The sequence below is a fragment of the Nicotiana tabacum genome, chromosome 6 (assembly GCF_000715075.1).
Source record: "Nicotiana tabacum cultivar K326 chromosome 6, ASM71507v2, whole genome shotgun sequence".
In the NCBI taxonomy this organism is placed as follows: domain Eukaryota; kingdom Viridiplantae; phylum Streptophyta; class Magnoliopsida; order Solanales; family Solanaceae; genus Nicotiana; species Nicotiana tabacum.
The window spans coordinates 68,405,797-68,423,292 of record NC_134085.1 but is presented as its reverse complement, the minus strand read 5'-3'; positions in this window follow the sequence as shown (position 1 = coordinate 68,423,292).

The following is a 17,496-nucleotide window of genomic DNA, read 5'->3' as shown; positions in this document are numbered from 1 at the left end:
TCTGAAAGAACCCCATAACATTACTACCCCCACCAGGATGTGGCTTATGCTATGGTTCCTCAGCCATACGCGGTGATGAATGCCCAATCATACGCTAGGCCACAACAACAATTTAATCAAAACCGAGCTCCATTTCACATAAATGTACCTTTTCACCAAGCCCAGTATAATCCCCGACATCCACAGAACAACTTCCGTGCCCGGGAACCACCCAAGATGGCAAACTTCACACCTATTGGGGAGTCATATTCCAGCCTTTTTCCCAAACTTCTCCAGATGGGTTTGTTGCAGCCTGTACTCCAAATCAGACAGAACCCAGCGTAACCCGATTACAGAGCCTGTACTCAATGTGCTTACCACTCAGGGGCAGAAGGGCATGATACAGATGACTATTGGACATTGAAGAGGGCGGTGGAAAATCTAACAGAACAAAAGAGAATAGTACTAAAGGACGAAAACGTTCATAATGTAACCAATAATCCATTACCGGCTCACAACAACAGGCTGATTATTGGAATGATTTGTGAAGATAGAGAGTTTGACCCAGCTCTAAAAGCCATCATTGCCAAAGCCGATGTGGAAAGGAAACCAAAAGCTATCGCGAAACGAGACAAAGGTGAGAAGAAGAGCAACCCTACCCCTCAGAATACAGAAAAGAAAGTGGGAACTGAAACTGGGGTAGCGCCCTTAAAAGATGCCATTCTCTATGTTCCCCGAGGCCACAAGAAAGAACAGATGTCATTGAGCCCTCCTAGAAGGTTTGAGTTAAACAAGGGAGCTAAAATGTATGTGCCCGAAGGGACCTACGTGGTGCGGGGGCCAGTAATTTCACCAAGGCTGAATGAGACCGTGGTTATTGGCCGTGCACCGCAAAGGCCCATGACAGATCCCACTGCCATTCCATGGAACTACAACAATGCGGTAGTAACTTACAGAGGTAAAGAGATCTCGGGAGAAGTTCAGGAAAATAACCCGGCTGAGAAATACCTCAATCTGGAGGAAGTGAATAATGCCATAAAGAAGAATTTCCCACCCAAGAAGCCAGTAAGTGTTGAAGAAGCAGAAGAGTTGTTCCAGAAAATGAAAATGGCGGACTATGAGATAGTTTACCAACTCCGAAAATCTCCTGCTCAAGTCTCTTTGTTGTCTTTGCTAATAAATTCAACTAAACATCAAAAAGTGTTGATCAAAACTCTCAATGAAGCATACATACCCATTGAAACCATTGTGGAACAGTAGAGAGGATGGCGGAAAAGTTTTTTGCAGTTAATCATATCTCTTTCAGCAAGAATGATTTGCCCCCGGAAGGGCCCGCCCACAACAAAGCCCTTCATCTGACAGTTAAATGCGAGGGGTATTATGTGAAAAGGGTCATGCTAGATGGTGGTTCTGGGGTAGATATTTGCCCTCTCTCAACCCTGCAAAGAATGGAGATCGGTACCGAGAGAATCAGGCCCAACAACTTCTATGCGCGTGCCTTCGATGGCATTAAGAGAGATACCATTTGTGAGATTGATTTAATTTTGACTCTTGATCCAGTGGACTTCGAAGTGACCTTTTAGGTCTTGGACATGGATACTTCCTATAATTTTCTCTTGGGAAGACCTTGGATTCACGCAATAGGGGTTGTACCTTCTACTCTCTACCAGATGGTGAAATTTTAACATGAAGATCAGGAGATTGTAGTTGGCGGAGAAGATGAGCAATCGATTTGCCGGGACCCATCAGTCCCATGTCTTGAGGCTAGGGAAGGAAGTGAACACATAGTCTATCAAGCGTTTGAGGTTGTGGTCGCAGACCAATGTGAAAAAGGGAATCCTTGTCCTCAACCCTTTCTCTCAAATGCATCAATTATGGTTGCCAAAGAAATGATCAGGCATGGGTACAAACCCGGGAAGGGGCTCGAGATGTCATTGCAAGGAATCGCCGAACCTATCACTCTGGCTGCTAGTGATAAGTTCTTTGGGGTAGGTTTCCAACCCACGCCAGCTGATGGAAAATGGGCAGATGAACGAAAGAACAATGGTTGGGTCTTGCCTCAGCCGATTCTGCATCTTTATATAACATTTGTCAGGCATAAATACAATGAGGAAAAGGAAGATGAGGCCTTCACGGCTGAGGAAATTAAAGAAATCTGTGGGGCTATGAGGCAGATGCTGTATGAAACCCACATGGTCCATCTAGGGGAAGGCTCAGGCATCGCTGAGATGCTATTCATGGGACCTAGTGTCAAGCTACAAAATTGGAAGGTTACTCTATTCCCAATCAAGCGGGAATCCCGATAGTGTAGTCCTACCACTTTTTATGCATCACGAGTTATTTCAGGGTGTAACTCGGATGTTTTCTTTAGTTTCCTGTCTTTAATTTCCAATGTAAACCGTGTTATCTTCTAATTCAATGAAATGATATTAATATTTCATCGTTCATCTCTCTACTCTTTCTGATTTTTGTTATTTTTCTCTTATTTCAGTTCTAATAATACGACTTTAAATAACATGACATGCTTGGGGACTTCATGCCCAGATCCTAACACGCTGTCTAATTGTGAAATAATGAACCAAGAACCGGAATATGATGAAGAAGAGGCTTTTAGGAAAATAAATCGAGAATTGGAATAATTTGAGAATAAACCTAAGCTGAACTTAAATGATACCGAGCCAGTTAATTTGGGTAGTTCTAAAGAACTCAAAGAAACCAAGATAAGCATTCACACAGATGAAAAACCCGGGACGCATTGATCCAACTTTTGTTTGAATTCAAAGATGTGTTTGCTTGGTCATACGATGACATGCCATGACTAAGTGTTGATTTGATAGTTCACAAGTTGCCAACCTACCCCGATTATCCTCATGTCCAGCAAAAGCAAAGAAAGTTCAAAACTAATATCAGTGACAAGATTAAAGAAGAGGTCACAAAATAGTTGATGGCGGGGGTGATCCGAGTGGTTTGATACACCACATGGTTAGCCAATGTAGTTCCAGTAACAAAGAAAAATGGAAAAACTCGAGTGTGTGTGGACTACAGAGATTTGAACAAAGCAAGTCCCAAGGATAATTTCCCTTTGCCGAACATCCACATCCTTGTTGATAACTGCGCCAAACATGAAATACAGTCCTTCGTGGATTGTTATGCAGGATATCACCAGGTGTTGATGGATGAAGAGGATGCGGAAAAGACAGTTTTCACCACACCCTGGGGCACCTACTATTACAGAGTCATGACTTTTAGTTTGAAGAACACCGGAGCAACCTATATGAGGGCCATGACTGCCATTTTTCATGACATGATGCACCAAGAGATAGAGGTGTATGTGGACCCAGCCAAATGGGATTCATAGTCAGTCAGAGGGGCATCGAGGTAGACCCAACGAAGATAAAGTCTATTCGAGATTTGCCTTCTCCAAAAACCAATAAAGAGGTTATGAGCCTGTTGGGAAGGTTGAACTACATTAGCCGATTCATTGCTCAGTTGACTTCTACATGTGAACCCATCTTCAAGCTGTTAAAGAAAGATGTAGCAATTAAATGGATAGACGAGTGCCAGGAAGCCTTTGACAAAATCAAAGAATATCTATCGACCTTCACAAGCTATGAAACTAAATATACCTTGTTGGAAAGGAGTTGCTGCACTTTGACTTGGGTTGCTGAAAAGTTGAGGCATTACTTGTTGGCCTACAACACTTACCTCATTACCATGTTGGATCCTTTAAAATACATATTCCAGAAGCCAATGCCCACAGGGAGGTTAGTTAAATGGCAGATTTTGCTCACTGAATTTGACATAATCTACGTCACCCGCACGGCAATGAAAGCCCAGGCTTTGGCGGATCATTTGGCTAAAAATCCTGTTGATGATGAATACCAGCTTTTGAGCACCTACTTTCTGGATGAAGAGGTAAATTCAGTTGAGATAACATCAGAAGACACCAATGCTTGGAAAATGTTCTTCGATGGGGCTGTAAATGCAAAAGGCATTGGAATTGGGGCAATCTTGATCTCACCCACTAGTCAGCATTATCCAGCCACAACCCGGCTTTGGTTTTTTGCACAAACAACACTATTGAGTATGAAGCCTGCATTATGGGTATGAACATGGCAATCAACCAAAATGTCAAAGAATTGTTAATCATGGGAGATTCGGATTTGATTATTCGACAAGCCCAATAAGAATGGGAAACTCAAGATGTCAAACTTATTCCCTATAGGCAACATATGGAAGATCTTAGTAGGCAGTTCAAGTCGGTAGAGTTCAGGTACATTCCTCGTTTTCATAATGAGTTAGCCGATGCGCTCTCCACTTTGGCCTCGATGCTGCCATACCCATATAATGCCCAAATTGACCCATTAGAAATCCAAATCCGAGAAAGGCACGGTTACTGCAACATGATTGAAGCAGAACCGAATGTTCAGCCGTGGTATCATGATATCAAGAGGTTTCTGAAAACTAAAGAATATCTCGAGCAAGCCAGTGGAGACCAAAAAAGAACCATCAGACGGCTCGCAAGCGGTTTCTTCTTGAGCGGTGAGGTCCTATACAAAAGAACTCTAGATCTCAACTTGTTAAGATGTGTTGACGCCAAAGAGGACGGAAGAATCATGTATGAAGTGCACGCAGGAGCGTGCGAACCCCACATAAACGTGTATGTTTTGGCAAAGAAAATCCTCTGAGCAGGCTATTATTGGATGACTATGGAAAATTATTGCTTCAGTTTTGTTCGAAAATGTCATCAGTGTCAGGTGCACGGTGATCTGATTCATGCACCACCTATAAAGTTGCATCCCATGTCAACACCTTGGTCATTTGTTGCCTGGGGTATGGACGTCATTGGGCCGATTGAGCCAAAAGCTTAAAATGGGCATAGATTCATATTGGTCGCTATTGACTATTTCACGAAGTGGGTTGAAGCAATTACTCTCAAATCTGCCACCAAAAAGCTGTGGTAGACTTTGTGCATTCTAATCTATCTGCCGTTTTGGTATTCCTGCGACCATCATTACAGATAATGCTGCAAATTTGAATAGTCACTTGATGAGGGAGATATGTGAGGAGTTTAAGATCACGCATCGAAATTCTACTCCTTATCGGCCCAAAGCCAATGGTGTCGTCGAAGCATCAAACAAGAACATCAAAAAGATTTTGAGAAAGATGATTCAAAGTTCCAGGAAGTGGCATGAAAAGTTAATGTTTGAATTGATGGGATATTGCACTACTGTGCGCACATCAGTCGGAGCAACCCCATATCTTTTGGTTTATGGCACTAAAGCCTTAATACCCGCAGAAGTTGAAATCCCTTCTCTTCGGATCATTGTTGAAGCTGAAATTAAAGATAGTGAGTGGGTCAAAACCCTTCTAGAATAGTTAACCTTGATCGATGAAAAGCGAATGGCCGCAGTCTGCCATGGGCAGTTGTATCAACAAAGAATGGCCCGTACCTACAACAAGAAAGTGCGGCCCAGAAACTTCGAAGTGGGGCAACTCGTTTTAAGGCGTATTCTTCCCCATCATCAGGAAGCAAAAGGAAAGTTTGCTCCTAATTGGAACAGACCATGCATTATCAAAAAATTGTTGCCAAAAGGGGCGTTATACCTGGGAGACATCGAAGGGAATGACCCTGAAATAGCTATAAATGCAGATGCAGTCAAAAGTTACTATGTCTAATCCTTATGTAGCAATAACATTATCTGATTGGGATGATTAAGGCTTTCATTCTCACTACCCCAAACACTCCAATACTTTGCTAACCCTTTGAGCCGGTTACCTTTCTTTCACTACCCTCTTTAGAACTCGAAGATGTTTGTAAAAAAAAAGACAAAAAAAGGAAAACGAAAAACAACAAAACAACAAAAACAAAATGGTTCTCTAAACTACGTTCGACTTGATGCCGAAAGGATACATAGGCAGCCTCTCTTTGGGGTTCAGTCACACCAAAACAAAAATCCAATTTTCCCCGAAAATTGAAACCGAGGCAGATATTATAATGGTTCGGTGATGATCCCTCTTAAATGGTTCCAAAGTTGTAATTCGATCCAAGTTATTTTTACCCAAACCTTGCTCAAGTCCTTCTGATCAATCGGTTAAAGGTGTTCGAAATCAGAGAACGCAGTTGTTTGGATTCGATGCAATCAAGATGAGAGAAATAAAATGAGAGTCTTATTGGTGAATACCTATGGGCACTGTAAGGCGATGGTGAGTAGAGAAACTAAAAAACGAGAGAGTCTTGTTAGTGAAAACTCGTAAAGAGCACTATAAGGCGATAGTGAGAAGAGAAATGAGAGAGGTCGATTGGCGAAAACCCGCAAAGGGAGCCGTTGATCGAAAAGAAGAAACCCCTCACCACCATTGGTATTGAAAGAGTCCTGTCAAGGTTTCTTGGTTTTAAAACACGGGTCGTAATGGGTTTATGAGAAGTTTGATAGTTGTGCAGATCAGGTATCTAGTCCAAGAAGCATGTCATGTCTATTGAAGTCTGCATGCACTCCAGATAAGTCCTTTTTTCCTCCCTGAAAGGGACACTTCTCCTTAAATTCACTTTCTTGTCCTTTGTTTTATTATCTTTGAATCCCTTTCGATCCAACTCTGTTCCAAAACTAACACAAAGAAAAGTTGGCAAGATTGGTTTTACAGGGTTCTACTTAACAAAAGCCAAGTCTAAAGAAAAGTATCCAATCTCGGCGGGTGCATCAGGTCGATCCCGACTGTCCACGATGGCCGATGCTTTGAAATTAAAGTCATTGAAAATGAAAAGAAATCCAAAGTCAAAAGCCCCTAGAGGCAGAATAAGGTGAAAAGACCAAAGCCCCACGTGGTTGAACCGTTATCTAGAATGTTTGGAAATTTGAGTTCCTCGATTTTAGGAGAGAGATCAATCTTCAAAAAAGATAGCAGACAACAGAGGTGCTCACCAAAAGAGTTGGGCCGAGATCAAATGATCAAAAACAATCAAGGCCACAAAACCAACCACCGTTTTAAACTAACTATTGTTCTTTGTATGAAAATTTTGAAATAGGTACAATCCAAAGCAACCGTGCAAGAAGAAGGTGCAACCAAAAAGGAAAAGAAATACGCAAGTGCTAGAAACAGCTTTGCAGCAATAATCAATCCAAAAGGGAAGTCTTCTCCAAATTCTTTCTTGCATTTTTACTAAAAAAATGAAAAGAATGAAATGAAATGAAAAAAAAGAGATAAGAAGAAAATTCAAATAAAAATGGGAATTTAGAATCCCCAATCTCAATCTTTTATGGTTTTGCCAACATAGGGTCTCCCACCCCTAATTGAGATTTTTTAGACATAGGGTCTCCATCCCTTAGTCGCCTTTTGCCAACATAGGGCTCCAATCCCTAGTTGAGATTTTAGACATAGGGCCTCCATTCCCTAGTCGCCTTTTGCCAACATAGGGCTCCAATCCCTAGTTGAGATTTTTAGACATAGGGTCTCCATCCCCTAGTCGCCTTTTGCCAACATAGGGTCTCCAACCCCTAGTTGAGATTTTAGACATAGGGCCTCCATTCCCTAGTCGCCTTTTGCCAACATAGGGCTCCAATCCCTAGTTGAGATTTTAGACATAGGGCCTCCATTCCCTAGTCGCCTTTTTCCAATATAGGGCTCCAATCCCTAGTGTAGATTTTTTAGACATAGAGTCTCCATTCCTTAGTCGCCTTTTGCCAACATAGGGGTCCAATCCCTAGTTGAGATTTTTAGACATAGGGCCTCCATTCCTTAGTCGCCTTTTGCCAACATAGGGCTCCAATCCCTAGTTGAGATTTTTAGACATAGGGCCTCCATTCCCTAGTTGCCTTTTGCCAATATAGGGCTCCAACCCCTAGTTGAGATTTTAGACATAGGGCCTTTATTCCCTAGTCACCTTTTGCCAACATAGGGCTCCAATCCCTATTTGAGAATTTTAGACATAGGTCCTCCATTCCCTAGTTGCCTTTTGCCAACATAGGGCTCCAATCCCTAGTTGAGATTTTTTAGACATAGGGTCTCCATCCCCTAGTCGCCTTTTGCCAACATAGGGTCTCCAACCCCTAGTTGAGATTTTAGACATAGGGCCTCCATTTCCTAGTCGCCTTTTGCCAACATAAGGCTCCAATCCCTAGTTGAGATTTTTAGACATAGGGCCTCCATTCCCTAGTCGCCTTTTGCCAACATAGGGCTCCAATCCCTAGTTGAGATTTTAGATATAGGGCCTCCATTCCCTAGTCGCCTTTTGCCAACATAGGGTCTCCAACCCCTAGTTGAGATTTTAGATATAGGGTCTCCATCCCCTAGTCGCCTTTTGCCAACATAGGGTCTCCAACCCCTAATTGAGATTTTTTTAGACATAGGGTCTCCATTCCCTCGTCTCCTTTTGCCAACATTGGGTCTCCAACCCCTAGTTGAGATTTTTTTTAGACATAGGGTCTACATCCCCTAGTTGCCTTTTGCCAACATAGGTTCTCCAACCCCTAGTTGAGATTTTTAGACATAGGGTCCCCACTCCCTAGTCGCTTTTTGCCAACATAGGGTCTACACTCCTTAGTTGACTTTTAATATCGATATTGGGCTCACTCTCCAATCCCTTTTCCCAAAGATACACAATCCTGATTTTATTGCTTTCAATAAAGAGGTAGTTTAGATTTTGTTACAATAACTCAAGAAATTTTCCTAATGAAAACTAGTGCAGAAAATTTTTGTTTGTTTGCTTTGGTGCCTGAACAGGTTTTCACCGTGAGGAACAAGGGTTTAGATGACCAAAAGAATAAGTCTCAACCTGAACAAAAAGAAAAGGAATAAAATGAAAAGAAGTTGAACTCAAAGTGCAGAAGCGGAGAAAAGATGTGGACTGCTCAAGACATAATCACAAGCTTTGCATGTCCTGTCTTGATCTGAAAAGCTGAAGAAGAATAAACCAGCGGTTGCAACTAACGAGCATCAAGATTCATATCAGAGTCTGCAGGAAGAACCATCCAAGACTCAAGATCAAACTTCAGAAGAATCACAGATAGGAATCTTTTAACTCATAGTTGATAGGCTTGTTTAGTTCTTTTTTTATTTTTGATGTAATAACAGCGTCACGGACCAGAGCCTCGATCAAACCTCACTCGACTCTCGAACTAATCATTCCATCATTCTTCTTGAACTACACGCGACCTGATTCCCTTATGACCCGGGATATGTAGGCTGTCCAAAATCAGGACTCGGTTGCACACTTTCCTTTGTTTATTTTTTTTTTGAAAAAAAAAAAGGATTTGTTCAAAAATTAGTCACATGACTCACCTTATCTTTACTTGAAAACTCTTAATGTCTCCAAGTAAAGAAGGACAACTGTGAGCAGCTAATTTTTGACCATGTTTGAATATATTCCCACTTTTCCCACTTTTCCCACTTTCTCCACTCACTACCCACTTCCCCCACTTTACCTACTTTCTCCACTCATGTTTCCCACTCTCTCCACTTTCCCCACTCATGTTCCCCACTCTTCCCAAAATATTTTCTCCCACTCAGCACTACTTTCTCACATCAACTACTACAACACACACACATTTTTGTATATATTTGATCTGGGAACATAAAGAAGAGGGGGGAGAGTAGCATTACAAAGAGAAAAGAAAAAACGTAGCTGCTTGGAAAAGAGAAATAACACAGCAGCTGCCCATCTTCTTCCTAAAAAATAATCTCAAAACAGCTTCATCTTCTCCATTCAATAACCATGAAAACTAGCTGAAACTTCAGCCATTAAAACACCCCAAGATCAGTTCCCTAAAGCTTCCCATATCATCCCTCCAAACAACCCAACAAACATGACAAAATCAAGCTAAAAATGTTATGAAATAGCAGCTAAAACTGCTGCCAGCTCTAGCTTAAAAAAGTCCCAGCTTCTCTTGCCCATAAAATCAGTCCAAAAACGCCTAAAAAGGCCACCAAACACCACTGTAAATAAGCCATAAAATTGTTCAAAAATGCACACCAAACCATCCTCGTCTATAGCCTCGTTCCACCATTTTTTGAAATGCTAACTATTAGCTAGAACGTCCATCCAAAACCAGATTTTTTAACCCTTAAACCCAGCCAAAAATCATCAAAAACCCTACTTATAAATACCTCAAAACAGTCCCATTTTCACAAAAGGAAATAGCAGCGTCAAAAGTTGAGATCAAAGGCGTCGTTCACAAGTTTGGTCGCGATCCAAATTTTTGCCAAAGTTTCGTCGTCGACTTCTCGATCTTTATTCCATTTCTCAGCTGCCTTGTCAAAGATTTTTCTTGGAGATTTTTATTAAATACAGAAAGTCCATCCTTTTTCTCTTTACAAAGTCACTTATGCATTTTGAAATGAATTTTCTGATTAGTTCTTATTTGATATGCTTTATTTATTTGTTGTATTTGTATTCTTTGAGATCAGTTACTTTGCTTCTATTTGATGTGGCTTTATCATTCCACTATTCTCATAAATTTAGAAGAATTGTCTAATGCTAAAGTATGGGGTCATATGAATTTCTAATTGATTAAGTAACCTTGGGCTTTAATAATTGAAATGTGAAATTGGGCTGTTAGTTTAGGAATAAGAAAAAACAACGTCATCAGTTGGTTCCAAATTTAAAAGGTTTAGTACTTTCATATACATATGGTTTTAGTGGCCTTTAGTATAATTTTGACAAAGCCCAAAATAATGAAGTAACAAGCTCGCCTATTTCTCTATAATAAGTATGTCTCCATAAAATGATCCAAATACGTTAGAGTGTTTTATGAGCGCATTTAATTTACCATCGTGATTATGTATACGTTCGCGTAACATAATTGCAAATTTAACTCTAAAAAAGACTCGAGGGATGCATTCGCGTAACTTCAATTAAACTTCCTTAATAAATCAACAAAACCGTTATTAATCGTGAACACGTTCGCGTGACATGATTTTGATACGCCAAAAGAAAAGAGTATATGTACGTGTAACTCAATTCTTTAATTACGAATAATTCAAGTATTTAAAAGCAGTAAAAAGATAATTGCACATAGGTCTTAAGAATGAGTAGTTAACAATTAAGCCAAATATAAATTGCTAAGCGACCGTGCTAGAACCACGGAACCCGGAAATGCCTAAAACCTTCTCCCGGATTAACAGAATTCCTTACTTAGAATTTTTAGTTCGCAGACTTCAAAAGGAAAGTCGAATTTCCTCGATTTGGGATTTAAAAATAAAACCGGTGACTTGGGACACCAGTTAAAATATTCCAAGTGGCGACTCTGAATTAAATTAATAATCCCATTTCGAATAATGTCACTTTAATTGGAAAAACTCTCGTATACCCCCTTGGGGTGTAAAAAGGATGTGTGAAAATGATGATCACCTTTCTTACATAATGTTTTTTGAGGTTGTAATATTTTTTGTTGTTGAGGAAGCACAAGATTGGCTATGTTTCCCTGATGTCCTCCATTGTTGCTGCCACCTCGAGTTGCCCTATTTCGTCTAGTACGTTGTAAGTTTCTTGTGTTGGATGCACTGGAGTGGGTTGATACGGTGCTGCTTGTGCATGCAAGGGGGTTGGGATATAAATGTTTGATCTCTATTATATCCATAGAACTAGTGAGTGGGATGGTATTTGTGGTTGATAAAATGGAAGTTCCATCGAAGCTGTTTGATTCTAGTATAACAGGGGTAGTGGTGTGTGTGTGTCTGGAAGTGTTGCATGGTTGAGGATGGGTGCATGGCCCATAGGTATTGGTTGTAGAGTTCCACCCCCATCCTCATGCCCTTCGTTACTATCTGAGCAATGTCCACTAGGTTCTGGAGCATAAGTATTACCTCGTGTCCCTCCACCTCCATCATGAAGGTGAGTGCATGATCCTGTAGGCTCATTTCTAACCAGGATTGAGGGTAAGTTTGTGTTGGTGGATATTGAGTGATGTAAAGGGGTGGTTGATATTGTGATTCATTGTTATGTGGTGGTTGAAGAGAGGTGTGTTGGAGTAGGAGAGGGTTCTCCGGTGTTGGTGATTCACGCTTGAGTTGGATATTTTTATGAAGAGGTTTGCGTGTAGTATTGGAGGTAATATTTGGTAGTGGTTGTGAGCATGTGATTTTTGCCTCACACGAATTACTTCAAAAGAATTCCCAAAATTAGGTCTTTTCTTTAATTATGTGTTATTTTTAGGAATTATTATGCGATTTTCCTGATTGTTTGCCTATGTTTGTGTACATGTTTAATTTTATTAATGCATTAAAAATACAAAAATATAGCATCTGCATTTAGGATTGGATTTTTACATTAATTAATAATTAGGTGTTTTACAAAAATAAAAATTAACAAAAATAACATATTTTTGTGTTTTTAGTTAAATTGTGTGATTTTCTTTTAATTTAGTATTTAATTATTTATGATAATTATTATTTAGAGTTAATTAATATTCTTAAAGCTAATTTGGGTTTTATAATTTAATTAGGATTTTAGTTTCAATTTTTGAAAGAAAAAGGAAGAAAAGAAAAGAAAAAGAATTAATAAAAGAGAGGAAATCAGATCTGGGCCAAAAAATCCCCAGGCCAAACAAAAACCCACTCCAATACCTGCCTAAATACCCTAGAACCGGCCCAGAACCAGCCAAACCCAGTCCGTTTCTTTTTTTTGCTCGACCAAACAACGTCGTTTGGGTTCAATTAATCGGAGCCGTTAAAGATCGTTCATCCAACGGTCTAAAACACGTCCCCTCACCCGTATCCGACCCCGACCCGTTTACATTAGAGACCGATCCGATCTCAAAGGTATCTAAACGTCGTCGTTCCATTTAGTCAGATGATCCAAGCCGTTGATCTCGTTTGATCGAACAGCCTGGATCCAATTCCATCCCAGTATATAAATATCCAAACAGACCCCGCCCCCTCATAACCCATCCCCCACATCTCATCGCTCATCTTCCTCACCCAAACCCTAGAGACTAGCCGCCACCATTCCCCACCGCCTTCCGGTGGCGGCGCAGGCCCCAAATCGCCCCGAAAATACACCCCAGAACCCCCTTAATCTCCTCTTTCATAATCCGTAGTTAGTTTCCTTCGAACGCCCTTAGAACGGTTCGAATCTTGATTTTAAGCTTTGAACCCTAGCAGCTGCCACCATTCACCCTAGCCTTCCGGTGGCGGCGCCGCCTCCAACCCCTCCCAAATTAAGACCCTGAAGCCACCTCACTCCCCTCTTCCCTAATCCACAATCCATTACCCTCGAATCAAACCAGAACTTGTCGAATATTAAATCTAAGTTTTAAACCTAAAACTGCAGAGTCAAGTTTTATTGATGCTTTAAGCTAATTTTGACTTTAGTTGTGTGTTCTTGATAAGAACATCAAGAACACACAATTAAAGTCAAAATTTGGTTTAAAAATGAAGATTCGAAGGTTTTTTTCAATTACTATTGACCGGTGAGTTTCTGTCTCTTTTTCTATATTTATATTTTTTAGTATTATTCTGATATTTGTCTTCCTCGTCTCTTTTTCTTTTTCTGGTCAATTTCAATTGAAATTCGATCAGTTCTTTGGTATAAATTATTTATGTTCACTGTTGTTTCTTTAAGATTGGTTTTGCTGATTTGTTTCGTATAATTGGGATATCAGCTTGTTTTAAGACCGTGAAATTGTATCTCGTTTAATCACTTAGTCAGAGTAATTGGGATTAGTTCAATAATTTGGTTTAACTTCTTGTTTAATTATGTTGATAAGAATTGATTAGTATAAGTTTAAAGTAGTCACCAAATTAAGAAGTTTCTATAGTGGTAGGGTTTAGATTTCACTACTGGAAAATTTAATTCAATAGGGGTTGAGTGGAATCAATTTTTTAATGTTGAAAGGCCATCTTGTGAATTAAAGGGCATTCCCATTGCCTATTTAAGGAATTTATAGATATATTCTGAAAAAGGACCGAGAGGAGAAGAACATTTTGATATTCAGAAAGTATTGAAAAATACAGACTTTTTTTAAGAAATAAAAATCTAATAAATCGGCTGAAAACTCTCTACTGTACCATTGAGCCTCAGTAATTCCTGATTCTTTTAAGTTCTGAAAACAATAGTGTTCAGTGATGGGATTTGTGTTGGCTTGATACTAGTTTTTTGGAAGGTTTTGATCAAATTGTGTTAAAGACTACTGTTCCATTGGATTGTAAATCAATTTTCTGGTTTCATTTGCTGAATTTGGGCTGTGTTGTTGATGCTGTCGATTTCTGCTGTTTAAAAATTGCTGATCCTTCTTTATTTCTTTGTTCCCTCAATCTCAGGTACACTTCTGTATTCTACCCTATGTGAATCTTGACTTTAAAAGTCGAAATGAAAAGCTTAGTGTTAAGCAGGACATTGTTTTCATATCATTGAGTCAATCATATGTTTTAGTTTTCATTCGGAATGTGATATTGTTATCTGGGGTTGGTTGAGATTTGATCTGTATATGCAAGGTTTATGCAGTGTATGTGTTATAGGGCTTATTGGTCATAGGGATGACTTGAAAGGTTGAGTAACATTTTGTGTAATCAAATTAGTAATTAAATTTTAGCGCTGTATAATTGGACATTTAGCCATGTTACTTGGTTTTGAATCCTCTTGAAAGCTTGATTGGCATGTTAATTGGATTAATTCTGTAGTTAATCTTTCCCTCCCACTGAGTGAATGCAAACTCTCTAAAGGGTCGAGGATCGACTGCCTCCCCAGGTTTCGATACTGTTCAATTGCTAAAAAATGAATGAGCTAGTTTGAATGTGTTACACTCGATGTCTAGCTCTGGTTTGAACATGGCTTGCATATTTATTGGTTGTTGGGTTAATCATGTAGCCTATTTGTCCTAAGTTGCTTAAATAAAATTGGAACCTTGGTTTAATTAGTTTGTGCTTCAAATTATAAGTTAAACATGTCATTTTGGGCAGCCCGTTATCGAATAACTGGTTATAACAAACTTGGTTCAATAATGCATGTTAAAAATGAATTTATTTGGTTTAGTTAATTAAAAAAAAGAGATGCGCAGGGTATATAAAATATGTATGCATATTTAGTATCACGGAATGTTTTCATATTCAGCATCTGAGATAAAAAAAAAGCAATATTTGCAAATGGAACAAAAATCCTGATGTTACTAGTTTGTATGACTTACAGTTGTAACACCGGTTCTATTGGTCATTGTATTTCATAGTCAAATTGGAAATTAGAAATAAAGGGTGAAATCGAAACTTATGCATTGAAATTGATGTCATATTTTAGAGTACAGTAGTCGAATACTACTGTGCCCACTTTGAATCTGGATTTCGTAACAGTTTCAGGGAAATCAAGAATTCTCATGATTACTTCCGTGCGAATAATATTCCTTTTAAAAAAAATCAAGGTGTGCCATATATAGTCAAATCGTACAAGTTAAGGTCCTCGTAAGTTAGCTTAGAAACCTTTTGGTTAGAATTCGAGGCCTCGCTATTTAGCAAATTTTCATGGCCCTCGCAAAATTGCAAACATGCAGTTGCATTAAGCGCGTCCTTTTAGTAATTCACCTCCCTAAACTTGGGTGTGCATTTATGTGACCCAAATCCAAATCTCAACAATGTTAAAATATATCAAAAATCGCGGGTGCATTTTTGTGACACGGTTCGAGACGTGCTTTAACAAGCGTTGCAATATTTCTAAAAATGAATAAAAGCGGTTAAAGTTAAAAAATGCATATAGGCAAAAACATGTATTAAAATCAGATAATAGGCCAATTGTAACAGTTGAGCGACCGTGCTAGAACCACGGAACTCGGGAATGCCTAACACCTTCTCCCAGGTTAACAAAATTCCTTACCCGGATTTCTGGTTCGCGGACTGTAATACAGAGTCAACCCTTTCTTCGATTCGGGATTTGAACTGGTGACTTGGGACACCATAAATCTCCCAATTGGCGACTCTGATTTCTTTAAACAAATAATCCCGTTTTGATTGTCCTTTAATTGGAAAAACTCCTTGTACCCTTTTCGGGTGGAGGAAAAAGGAGGCGTGACAGCTCTGACGACTCTGTTGGGACAAGAACCCAGAATCTCTGGTTCAGGGTTCAGAATTCGAGCTTAGATAAATTGTTATATTTGGCTTTATCTGATTTTGTTACATGTTTGGGCCTAATGTGCTAAATTTTGCTTTTTACCGCTTTGATATTATCTGAACTGTATATATATACTGCTATGAAATCCCTCTCTTCTCTCTCCTGAGGAGTGCACGCTGGTCGTGACGTCTTTCTATTAGTGTCCTATTCCAAATAGAACGAGTTTCGGACAAGTTGCAAAGCCAGATAATCTTGTGGTTACCGGTACGCATCCCCCCCTCGGCTCGAGTTGTCCGCTCGGGTAAACCAGGTCTAGAACAAATAAACCCAGGTTTTAAACCTAGTATAAGAAGACCTCATGCCGGATCCCTAGTAGGAACGTTTATCTGCATCACGTGCATTTTGACTTTGGAGACTCAACACAGGGGTTGGGTCTGTCTAGGACAGGTGTACCAAAAATGAAAAAGACCATCCTGATGCATCTTACTTGCTACTTGTGCATTTATTTGCTTCGAATTTGCATGCTGACCGGCTTTTGAATAAAAGGAAAGAGTTTGGAAAAGAAAATAGCAGTGTGAGGGTTAAGGGAGGTAACTACCTGTTTTGAAAACCTATATCCCAAAATATACCGAAACTCTGCCGAAAATTTAAAAAGAAAAAAAAATAAAAAGAGAACTTTTATTATTTTCAAGAAAAAAATTGGTCTTTTGTTTTGTCAAAATTGCCAGAACTATGCCAGTTTGATTCTCACCAGATGTGGGATACGTAGGCAACCACCATCGGGTCCAACTGCCCTTTTTGAAAAATAGCCCAAAAAGAACAAAAAATTTATTTTTCATTTGAAAATAATTAAAGTGATGTCATTCTTGTCAAAAATAGCCGAATGTCCCCAAAAGGGCATTGGAAGGTTGCTTTTGCAAGAACATCCACCTTTGGTCATTTTTCAAAGTTTTGGCTGGTTAACCGACACAACCTTAAAATCTTCGTTCTCGAAGTGCTGAAAGGCCGTATTTGCAAAATCGGGTTTTTATTTTATTTTGAAAAAATGTTTGTGAATTTTATTTTTGAGTCAATTAAGTCTTAAATTTTGCCTAAACACCCTAATAAACATGCAGAATGAGCACGAGTCAGAATTTGCCGGTAACAGTAATGAACAAAATCTCTTTGGAGTTGCGTATGTCGTGGGAAGATCTGGGCAAGTCAGAGCAAGATAAGGTCAATCTACATTTGGGAGGTCTCACCGGGTTGATGAAGATAAGGCCTAGGGGAAACATCATAGGTGTTGGTCACATTTTCGGACCCGGCTCACAACGTCTTGCATTTCTCGGATTTTGAACTCACACCCACCTTGGAAGAGATAGCAGGTTACATGGGAAGTACTGAAGGTCTGAGGCATAAGTATCTGATCGCTCCAAGAGCCGTTAACTCTAACAAATTCATGGATTTGTTAAAAATAAGCAAGGAAGTCCCATATTCCGAGTTGGAGG